Genomic DNA, 10,592 nt, shown 5'->3' with positions numbered 1-10,592 from the left:
AAAAAAAAAAAAAAAAAAAAAAAAAAAAAAAAAGTAGAACTATAAACTACAAATTTGGAGAGAGACTAAACCAACAATGCATGTCAGATTTTCTAGAGACCAGGCTGGCCTCGAACCTGTAGAGATCCACCTGCCTCTGCCTCTTGAGTGCTGGGATTAAAGGCGTGTACCACTAAGGTTGGGACGCCAAGGTGACGCAGTGAACAGAGAAGCCTCCACGCGATCCTAACAGCCTGAGTTCCAGCCTCGGACCATGAAGAGTAGAGAACCGGCTCCATGAAGTCCTCTGGCCTCTGCATGCACTGCAGCACCTACGACTGCACCCACACAGACAAACTACAAAGGAGCCAAGGGCGTCTTCAAATGTATTGGGGGGGGGGGGATTTGAAGACAGTTGGGGCTACAGCAAAGAGTCTCAAACAAACAAACAAACAACAAAACCATAATGGGTAATGAGATGACTCAGCAGATGAAGGTGTTTGTCACCAAGCCTGAGCTCAGTCTCTAGGATCCATTGGCTGAAGGAGAGTCAACTCTTACAAGCTGCCTTCTGACTCCTGTGTACCCAGAAACACACCACACACACACACAAACACACACAGCAAATAAATAAAATAGAACTTAAAAATAAGTATATTCACACACACACACTAAAAAAGCAGATATTGGGTACAGCATACTGACAGGATGCGTGCTTAGTGATATGCAAAGCCTCAGCACAAGAAAAAAAAAAAAAAAAAAAAAAAAAAAGCAGAGCACTGGGCTGGAGAGATGGCTCAGTGGTTAAGAGCACTGACTGATCTTCCAGAGGTCCTGAGTTCAAATCCCAGCAACCACGTGGTGGCTCACAACCATCTGTAATGAGGTGGGATGCCCTCTACTGGTGTGTCTGAAGACAGCTACAGTGTACTTACATATAATAAATAAATAAATATAAAAAAAAAAAAAACAACCCTAAAACAAGCAGAGCACTAGCCAGCACACACATACAACCCCAGCACTTGGGAGGCAGAGGCAGGAGCAGCAGGGGTTCAGCAGCATCCTTGACTACAGAGTGAACTGGAGGCGGCGAGCCTGGGCTATAGAAGTACATGAAACCATCTCAAGAAAACAGAAAAACAGAAAAATTTTGAAAAGCAGACATGCATGAAGAACAATGTGTGTGCACTGAGCCAGCTCTGATTTCACCTGATCAACAATTACCTCAGAGATCATCTTTGAACTCCAAGCGGCACAGAAGCCCAATCTGTGGGCTGAGGGACTTTTCTGTATAGCCCACAGCTTCATTCCTTGCTGGCCTCGTAATTCTCAAAATGTCTAAAGCTCAGCTGGTGAATCCTTGCTATACAAGCATTAGGACCTGAGCTCAATTCCCCATAATCCAAGTGTTAAAAGGCAAAGGGAACAAACAAACACCCCTCAGGCACACTGGTGCATAAGCCCAGCAAGAAAAGGCAAAGACAGGAAGATCCCTGGAGCTCAGTGGCCAGGGTCAGGGGGCTCCACAAGAAATCCCATCTCAAAAACTAAGGTAGTGAGAGTGGTTAAGGACGACACTATCAACCTCTGGCTCCTACACATGTGAATGCATGGCCTTTACAGGTACACAGGTACATACATGCATTTGTGCGTACACAGGCACCCACTCATGCACATGCACATGCGCACACTCAGGCACGCACACACTGTATGAAAGCATGCCAGTTTCCCTTCCAGGTCTCCTTTGTCCCATGGATTTCCCAGGCCACCTTGAGAAAACCTAAGATCCTTGCTGCGTCTGAACCTTCTGCCTACACCCTGGACAGCTGCCTCAAGCCTATACAATCAACAGCGGTCACTACCAGCATCTGTCCTTCTCTTCCATCAGCTCGTCCATCTCCCATATTCACAAGCGCAGGCTCCCAGCTGGCCTCATCGACTCCTCTCAAATACAGGTGCAACATGAACCCCTTCAATTGTGTGCTCTGACCTAATTGTGTCCCTTCCCCCCACCCCCAATCTGCAGAATGAACTTCACATTCTGAAAGGCAACACTCACAGCCATCATGATACAGTGGCACACATGTCAAATTCCAGCACTCTGGAGGCAGAGGCAGGAGTGTCAATCAAAGTTTGATACTCTATGCAGCCTTATAACTACATAGAGAATTCCAGGCCATTCTGAGCAGGACTGTCATATACCACCAAAAAAGAATTTGATTGTGTTCCCTCTCTACCACATTCTCCTCCACCCCAAACACTCACCACACCCAGCCTGAACTCTGTGTGTGTATAGATGTAGATGCAGGAGTGGGTGTGGGGCATGGGTGCAGAAGTCAAGGGTTCATACTAGGTGTCTTCCATAAGCATTCTCCACCTTGTTATCTCGGTAAAGACTGATTTTGTGTCTGTGTGCCAGTAGCCATAGCAGCCACAAGGCGGACCCCAGGAGTTACAGGCTTTGTGAGCCACCTGATGTGGGTGCTGGGAACTCAACTTCAGTCCTGTAAGAAGGCAGCAAGTGCTTTCTCTTCACCAGTGAGCCGTCTCTCCAGCCCTGGCCTCCTCATTTCTTGAGCTAGGATCTCTCTCACTGAACCTGGAGCTTAACATCACCAGGACGAACTGGCCGGCAAGCCCCTGGGACTGACCTGCTGCCTCTACCTTCCCAGCACTGGGGTTACAAGCACAGGTCTTTAATCCTAACACTCAGGAGGCAGAGGCAGGCAGATCTCTGAGTTCGAGGCCAGCCTGGTCTACAGAGTGAGTTCCAGGACAGCCAGGGCTACACAGAAACCCTCTGTCAAAAATATAACTACAAATGATGATAATAATAATTATCATTATTATTAGTTTTAGAGCTGAAAAAGTCTTTTTGTTTTGGCTTGTTTGTCATTCCCAGCCCCTAAAACAATTGAGCTGGCACTCATTTACGGAGACAGCCCACAGCACAAGGTCTCAGCATTAACCTGCTCATGAGTGAGGCCCCCAAAGCTAACGACCTCTTTAAACACATATATACAAATATACGTGTATAAATAGATACACATATGTATTTGATATTGTATGCTTGTATGCCGTATTCAGAAGGGTGACAACAGAGACTAGAAGAGGGCACTGCATCCCCCGGAGCTGGAGTTACAGATAGTTGTGCCTGACACGGGTTCTTGGAACCAAATTAGGGTCATCTGCAACATCAGGAAGTATTTTTAACCATGGAACCATCTCCCTACCCCTAGAGTCCACCCGTAAAGGCTGCACATAACCACAGCACACTGGAGACCAGGTTCCTGTGCATGCACATCTTTGGGTAATAATGCAAGGTCTCCAGAACCGGCTCTATCTGTCTTGTGCCTGCATTCCCAACCTCTGCACTCCACAGTCACTCAGTTGTTCTAGCCTGGTGCAGGCCTCCCCAAGCAGCTTCCTGAGGATGCGAATGCTGACACTCCTCCCTGCTGTCTCCTGTTCCTCTGACTTTCCAGTTCCACCATCTTACTTTCCAGCTGGCCTTGGCTATCGCTTCCAGAAGCCCTTCAGACCCTGCCTGCCTGCCTGCCTGCCTCTCTCCTGGAAGAGAGGGGTTCACCTCAGGATCCACCTCAGCTCTCTCTACACATATCGCAACACCGTGTCACTAACTGGTGCATCTGTCTTTCCACCAAGGAGTTGCCAGAAAGACAGCGATCTTGTCTGGCACCCAGCAGAGGTTTGTGCAAACAAAGGAATGAACATTTCTGGTTCAAATGCAGTAACAGTGACCTATTTCTCTAGCCTATAAAGCATGGGGTTGTTGGTTGTTTTTTGGGTTTTTTTTGTTTGTTTGTTTTTGGGGGGGTTATTAGTTTTGAGATAGTATCTCCCTGTGTAGCCCAGGCTGGGTTAGAATTCACTGCATATCCCAGGATGGCCCCAAATTCATGATCCTCTTGCCTCAGTTTATTGAATGCTGGGATTACAGCATATAACACCATGCAAGGGTGAACTGGCCACATACCCAGGCTACCCTCAAACTTGCAGTTCTGCCTAAGTCTCCCAAGTGGGGGATGGCAGGCATCCATCACCTTGCTAGGCATATTTTAATTTATTATTATTGTGTGAGTATGGATGGGCTTGTGTTTGAAATAGAGGGGTGAAGAAGTTGAGGGGGATGGCTTTCAGAAATCCAGTCTCTCCGTCCACTGTGGGATCCGGGGATGGAACTCACGTGGTCAGGTTTGTGCAGCTGGGGAATAAAGTGTTATTTCTTTAAAAAAAATAAAACAAAACAGAATTGGGAGGGGCCAGTCAGATGGCTTGGCAGGTAAAGGTACTTACTGCCAACCCTGATCACCTGACTTAGATCTCCAGAACTCGCCCGGTGGAGAGACATGACTCCTGCAAAGTGCCCTGTCATCTCCACACGTGTACCAGGGCGTGCCCGCACAACAAATGCATGTTTTGTTTTTTAAGTAATAATAAAAAAATATAAAATAAATGCTCTGAAGTGCTGAGGCTTGAACTCAGGTCTTGTATGCTGGCTAAGCACTTTGCCAAAGCTGCTCCCAAGCCCATAAAGCATGTCTAAGGTAGGATGGCGCATCCTCTGAGACTGGTGAGACAGAGGCTGTGCTGGCAAGGGGCCATGTGAATGTATTCGCAACAGCTGGCAATCAACGATCCCCTCCCGGGGCCTCATTTCACTCCTGGAACCGCAGAATCCCACCGTCCATAAAGCATGTGTGTGTGTGTGCACAGAGGCATGGGTGGTCCCTGAGGCTAGGGGACAGCCTGGATTGCAGTTCCTCAGGTGCCATCAACCTCACCAAATACATGGCTGGCTGACTGGCTAGCAAACCCCAGGAATTCACCTGTCTCCTCCCTAGCATTAAAAGCATAGGTACACACCACCATGCCAGGCTTTTTACCTGGGTTCTGGAGAGCAAATGTGGACCCTCCTGCTCACCAGACAAGCACTGTGCGGACTGAGCCATCTCCCTTCAGGGTCCACACCCACCTTCTCCTTTGAACACCAGATTTCAAAAGCAACGAGGTTTAACTTCCCCACGGCTCTCACCTCCTCTTCCCTGAAGGGCTGGCACCAAACTGTCCCTTCTTGATGGAGGTACCAGATCCTCAGAAGCAATAACTTGTCTGAGCTCCCATCTTGATATGAACAGCAAACAAGAATCTGAGGCCTTGCTGACTCAGCCACACCGATTCCGAGGTACCTTTGCCAAAAAAAGATGATTAAGTCTTCAATGAAGAAACGGCGAGAGAAAATGAGCACACAGATGTTGGGTCCCGTGTGCTGTGGCTGGCAACTGGGAATTACCAGGTTTATTTTCCAACAGCCTGGGCAGGGAGCAGAAGGGAGGGACAGTCTTTCTCAGCCCACTCAATGAAACCCTTTCTCAGAAAAGTCCGTATGAGGACTTCAGAAACCAGTCCCACAAGACGGTCCATGAAGGAAATCAACACACCAAAGAGGATAAAAATGTGACCAAAGTCACACAGAAAATAATCAAAGAGACTTGATACCTTGAGCAACTGAAGTCAATCCTGATTTTTGTGGCTACTGGGAACTCTACATTACAGAACTGTTACTTTTCGGTTGCTGGGTTTTTGTTTGTTTGTTTGTTTTGTTTTAAACAGGGTCCACAGTATATATAGTTTAGGGCTGGACTGGAACTCCTGAGTCTCCAGTTTCTGCCTCACAAACGCTGAAATTACAGTCATAAATCACCACACCTGGCTAACACTTTTTTGGGGGGTGAGGGGGATGTAATATAGTCTCTTGTTATGAAGCACAGGCAAGTAAGCTTTAACTACCCTCAAGCCCTAGTCTCCCAAACACTGGGATTATAAGCGTGCAACACATTGCTGAGCTCCCTAGAATTTTAAGGGGCTAAGACGGCATAAGTGCCTTAAAGGTCTTGCCTGTGAACACATTCCCATTTATGCCACTGTGGAGGCAAAGCTAACGCGGGCAGCCCTGCAAGCTGTCTGAGGGATAGGATGAAAAGCGGAGCTTCAAAACAGAGACACCCCAAAGTGCCCCCCAGGGACCCAGGTTGACACAGACCGAGAATGGAAAGGCAAACGCCTCCAAAATCCAACTCTTAAGACAGCGGTGGATCCCTATCGCCTGGATGTAACGCCCCCGACACACAAACGCTCCAGGACTGAAACTGACCCCCTCAGGGAACCCGGGTAGCAATAGCCACATTGCTCTTCCAGGTCCCGTAGGACTCAAAACTGCCAGGGATGCGACCCCTGTCTCTGCAAAAAACAAAAAACAACAAAAAAAAAACCAACAGGGCTCTTACCACACCCAGCCCTGTCCCCAACGCTCAGAGCGTCCCAACTGCGACTTCCCGCCTCCAGGACCCCGGTACCGAGGTGCCCAGGGCTCCCAACGCCCCCAGGACTCACCCATCCCGCCGGCACGGCCCTCCCTCCTCGCACGACCGCCCCCTTCCGGTCTCAGCTTGGCTCAATAGCCCCCCTCTCCTCAACCCACCCACCCACCCTCGGGACCCCAGGCTGGGCGCCAGCAGGTGGCCCGCCCGTCCCGCTCACCGAGTCTGAGGGAAGCGGAAGGAACAGGTTGAGAGGACCGCCGACCTCCAGGCTCAGCTCCGGCTCGGCCTGGGAAGAACCCTCCGAGTGTATCCCCGACTCCGAGCGGGAGGCAGCCGGAGTGAAACTCGGCGTCGCAGCCTCCAAGCGCCGCGCTGCGCATGTCCCCCCCTTCACGCAGGGCCTTCTGGGAAATGTAGTTCCGGTGAAGCTGAGTGGGCGGAACCAAAGCACACCCGCAGATGTAAATGTACCCAGCCTTCTCTTACTCCTTCACTAATTACTGATCCATTTGATTTTTAATAATTTTTATATTTCTCTGTATTAGGTGTGTATATTCTGGAGGTGAGTGTACTTACGAAGGTCAAAGAACAACTTTAGGAGTTCGTTCTCCGCGTCCACCTTCACGTGGGTTCCACGGATCGAACTCAAGGTGTCAGGCTTGTCAGCAAATGCCTTTACCCTCTGAGCCATATCGCCAACCCTGACTTTTCTTTTCGTGGTGTTGAGGATCAAAGTTAATGCAAGCACATTAGGCAAGTGTTCTTACTACTACTGAATCCCCAGCTGTAAGATTCACCTTGTAGGAGTGGAGGGGGTCCAGGATCTCATGTACCTCAGAGTGGCTTTGAATTTGTTATGTAGCCTAGGCTGCTCTTAAACTCCTGAACCTCCTGCCTCTGCTTCCTAATTGCTGAGCTTACAAGCACAGTCTTAAGAAATAGATTTTAGCCGGGCGTGGTGGCGCACGCCTTTAATCCCAGCACTTGGGAGGCAGAGGCAGGTGGATTTCTGAGTTCGAGGCCAGCCTGGTCTACAAAGTGAGTTCCAGGACAGCCAGAGCTACACAGAGAAACCCTGTCTCGAAAATCCAAAAAAAAAAAAAAAAAAAAAAAAAAAAAAAAGAAAGAAACATTTTAATTTTTAAAATAAGAAAATAATTTTAAAATGTCAAACAGGGTGACAGATTGGCATGCCAGTAACGGTGCAGAGATGTGGTTCGAGATTCTCCCTGGCCTCGCCATTATGGGAGTGTGCTTGATCATCCCTGGGATGTCCACTGTGTACATCCACAAATTCACCAACGGGGGCAAGGAAAAACGAGTTGTTCGTGTTCAGTACCAGTGGTATCTGATGGAACGTGATAGACGTATCCCTGGAGTCAATCACTACTACGTGTCCAAGGGCTAAGGAAGCATTTTCCTGGCTGATGGAAAAAAAAAAAAAATCACTCAGCTACGGTCATCTGTTCCTGTTAGAAGGCTATGCAGCGTATTATATAGTATGTGCATGTTATGAAATGCATAATAAAATTTTTTTTAAAAAAATGTCAAACCTTGCCTTGTGTTGGCCTGACTCAGTGGTAGAGCACTTATCTGGCAAGTAGGCAGGAAACCCTCGATTTGCAAAAGAAGTCCTTAAAATTCCACTTCACAGAGCCTGTTCCGTTTCCCAGAACCCACTCCCAGCTCACCCAGCAGAGAAGGTGAACAGGGCTAGAGAAGTCGAGGAAGCCCAGCCTCCGCAGTGTCACTGAGCAGGAGTGCTTGCTACTGTTTTGCTTGGAAAGGCAGAATTGTGTTGCTTCCTGCCTCTGCTAATTGGTCTCCATCTGACACCCCAGAGGGACAGTCTGATAAGACACAGCTGCTTTGCTCATTATTTCTGATGAATGGATGGCACCTGGCATTTCCTGGTGCCGATGGTAGCCACCAAGGACCCACGTATAACCTATGCAGCCGGAAAGATCGTAATGACTTCACAGCCCCAAGGAAAACATGTCTGTCCCCAAAAGCTCTATGTAAGTCCCTCCTAGCAGAGGTGGGGGGATTTTTGTTTGTTTGTTTTGGAGATGGGGTGTCCTATAGCCTTAGCCTGGCTTCAGAGATGGCCTGCAGCTACTAATCCTCCGGTCTCTACCTTCTGAGCATTGGGAATGCAGGTGTGTACTGTTGTTCCCAGCTTTATGCAATAGAGGGGAGGGGTGGGGGAGGGGGGTGCCGGGAACCCAGGGCTTCCTGCACATTAGGCAAGTTCTCTGCTGACTCAGGCGTATCGGCCCTCCTAGCCTTAAATGGACTCCTGTCTGCTGATTTCCATTTTACATCCATGAACTCACAGATAAGGACTCTTTTTTTTATTATTATTATTCTCTCTCTCTCTCTCTCTTTTTTTTTTTTTTGTACAGGGAAGGGCCATGCCACAGCATGCACATATATGACAGAGAATGTGTCCTTCAGATCTCTGCTTCTACCACATGAGTCCTGGGATCGAACCTAAGGCATGGGACTCGGTGACAAGTGTCTCCTCCTGCTGAGCAAGCCATTTTGATGGTCTTGTGTCCATACTTAATTCATCTTCGACATTTAAGTGTAAGCAATCACTTTTTTTTTTTTTTTTGAGACAACTGTTCCCTATGTAGCCAGGCTGGCCTTGAGCTCACTGTGTAACTCAGTTTATTTTGCCCCTCTGGCCTCTTATTTTCAATTGTGCACATAAACACACAATTAAAACTGTGGTTTTTCTTCTAAATTTGCCTTAAGTCAACTGAATTCACATCCCAGACAAATATCCTAAAAAAAATGGAGAAAACACCCACCTCGTCTCCACTTTCTTTCCAATAAGAATACAATTGGGGGCCGGGCGTGGTGGCGCACGCCTTTAATCCCAGCACTTGGGAGGCAGAGGCAGGTGGATTTCTGAGTTCGAGGCCAGCCTGGTCTACAGAGTGAGTTCCAGGACAGCCAGGGCTACATAGAGAAACCCTGTCTCGAAAAACCAAAAAAAAAAAAAAAAAAGAGGGATGGAGTAGAAACGTAAGATTATGTCAATTAAGAAACTAAAGCTGTGGAGGCTCAATGCCCCAGCCCAGGGGACTGCTAGGGTGTTGGTAGGTGGATGAGGGAGCACCCTCATAGAAGTAAGGGGAAGAGGGGACAAGGGGGGTATGCAGAAAAGAAACCCAGAAGCGGGACAACATTTGAAATGTAAATAAAATAACCAATAAATAAATAAATAAAGCCGGGCATAAAAATAAAAAAAAAATAAAAATAAAGTAGTGCATGCCTTTAGTCCCAGCACTTGGGAGGTAGAGGCGGGCAGATCTGAGTTCCAAACCAGCCTGGTTTACACAGTGAGTTCCAGGGCAGTCAGGGCTATGCAGAGAAACGCTGCCTCACCAAAACAAAACAAAAAAGGACTCTCTCTCTCTCTCTGACTCTCTCTCTCTCTCTCTCTCTCTCTCTCTCTCTCTCTCTCTGTGTGTGTGTGTGTGTGTGTGTGTGTGTGTAGGTGAGATGACACCTTGCACAAATCTGTCCTTTCCTTCTACCGTTTAGGTAGGGATTGAACTCAGGTCTTCAAGCACTGAGCCATCATGCTAGCCCAGGTTACACATCATTTCATCTCTGAGTAATTACAGGCTAAACACTACCTTGCCATCTTTGATGTCTCTCTTGGGAATGCACCACCCAGTCCTAAGTGAGCAGAATCTACCTTCCTCATCAATTAAGGGAGATCATAGAGCCGGAGCAAAGACGCCACCATCTCCTGTGTATCCATAATGCTCTGGGTTTTGTTTTTGTTTTTCCAGGACAAGGTTTCCCTGTGTAGCCCTGGATGTCCTGAACTCACTCTGTAGACCAGGCTGGCCTCAAATTCAAAGATCCACCTGCCTCTGCCTCTCAAGAGCTGGGATTAAAAGCGTGCACCACCACTGGGAGGATAATGTGCTTTTCAATTGCCTAAGTATTCCTGGCAGAGGTTGCCTCTCCTGGGGATGGGAGAGCTTTTCAGCTGAAGATCTGCAGGCCCCACCTGCAGTGCAAATCCTTGTCGAACTTCCTCTGTACCCCAGACACAGCTACTTCCTCTTTAATATGAGGAAATGAAAAGAGTTGAATGAAAGACACGTTACAACACTCAGAAACTTGAGGACAAGGAACAGATGGAGTTTCATTAAAGAAATGGTCCCCAGCATGTCCCCAGGAAGTCACTCTCACAGAACAGTGCCTATTGGGGCCTGGAGAGAAGGCTCCACACTTAAGAGCACA

General features: G+C 48.0%; 1 protein-coding gene and 1 pseudogene across 2 annotated transcripts in view; one reads left to right on the top strand and one right to left on the bottom strand.

Annotated features, from left to right (window-relative positions):
- Dtx2 (deltex E3 ubiquitin ligase 2) overlaps positions 1–6,656 on the bottom strand; it is a 38,758-nt gene extending 32,102 nt beyond the window's left edge. For both annotated transcript variants that reach the window (XM_021186692.2, XM_021186695.2), the window contains exons 1-2: positions 6,541–6,656; positions 5,036–5,189 (exon numbers count right to left, since the gene is read on the bottom strand). The gene's annotated coding sequence lies outside the window, so the exon portion shown is untranslated. The remainder of the gene's footprint in view (positions 1–5,035; positions 5,190–6,540) is intronic.
- An 877-nt stretch (positions 6,657–7,533) lies between these two features.
- On the top strand, positions 7,534–7,731 carry LOC110339031 (annotated as a pseudogene).
- Positions 7,732–10,592: the final 2,861 nt, after the last annotated feature.

The sequence above is a fragment of the Mus pahari genome, chromosome 23 (assembly GCF_900095145.1).
Source record: "Mus pahari chromosome 23, PAHARI_EIJ_v1.1, whole genome shotgun sequence".
Classification (NCBI taxonomy): domain Eukaryota; kingdom Metazoa; phylum Chordata; class Mammalia; order Rodentia; family Muridae; genus Mus; species Mus pahari.
This window is presented reverse-complemented; position numbering and strand designations above follow the sequence as displayed.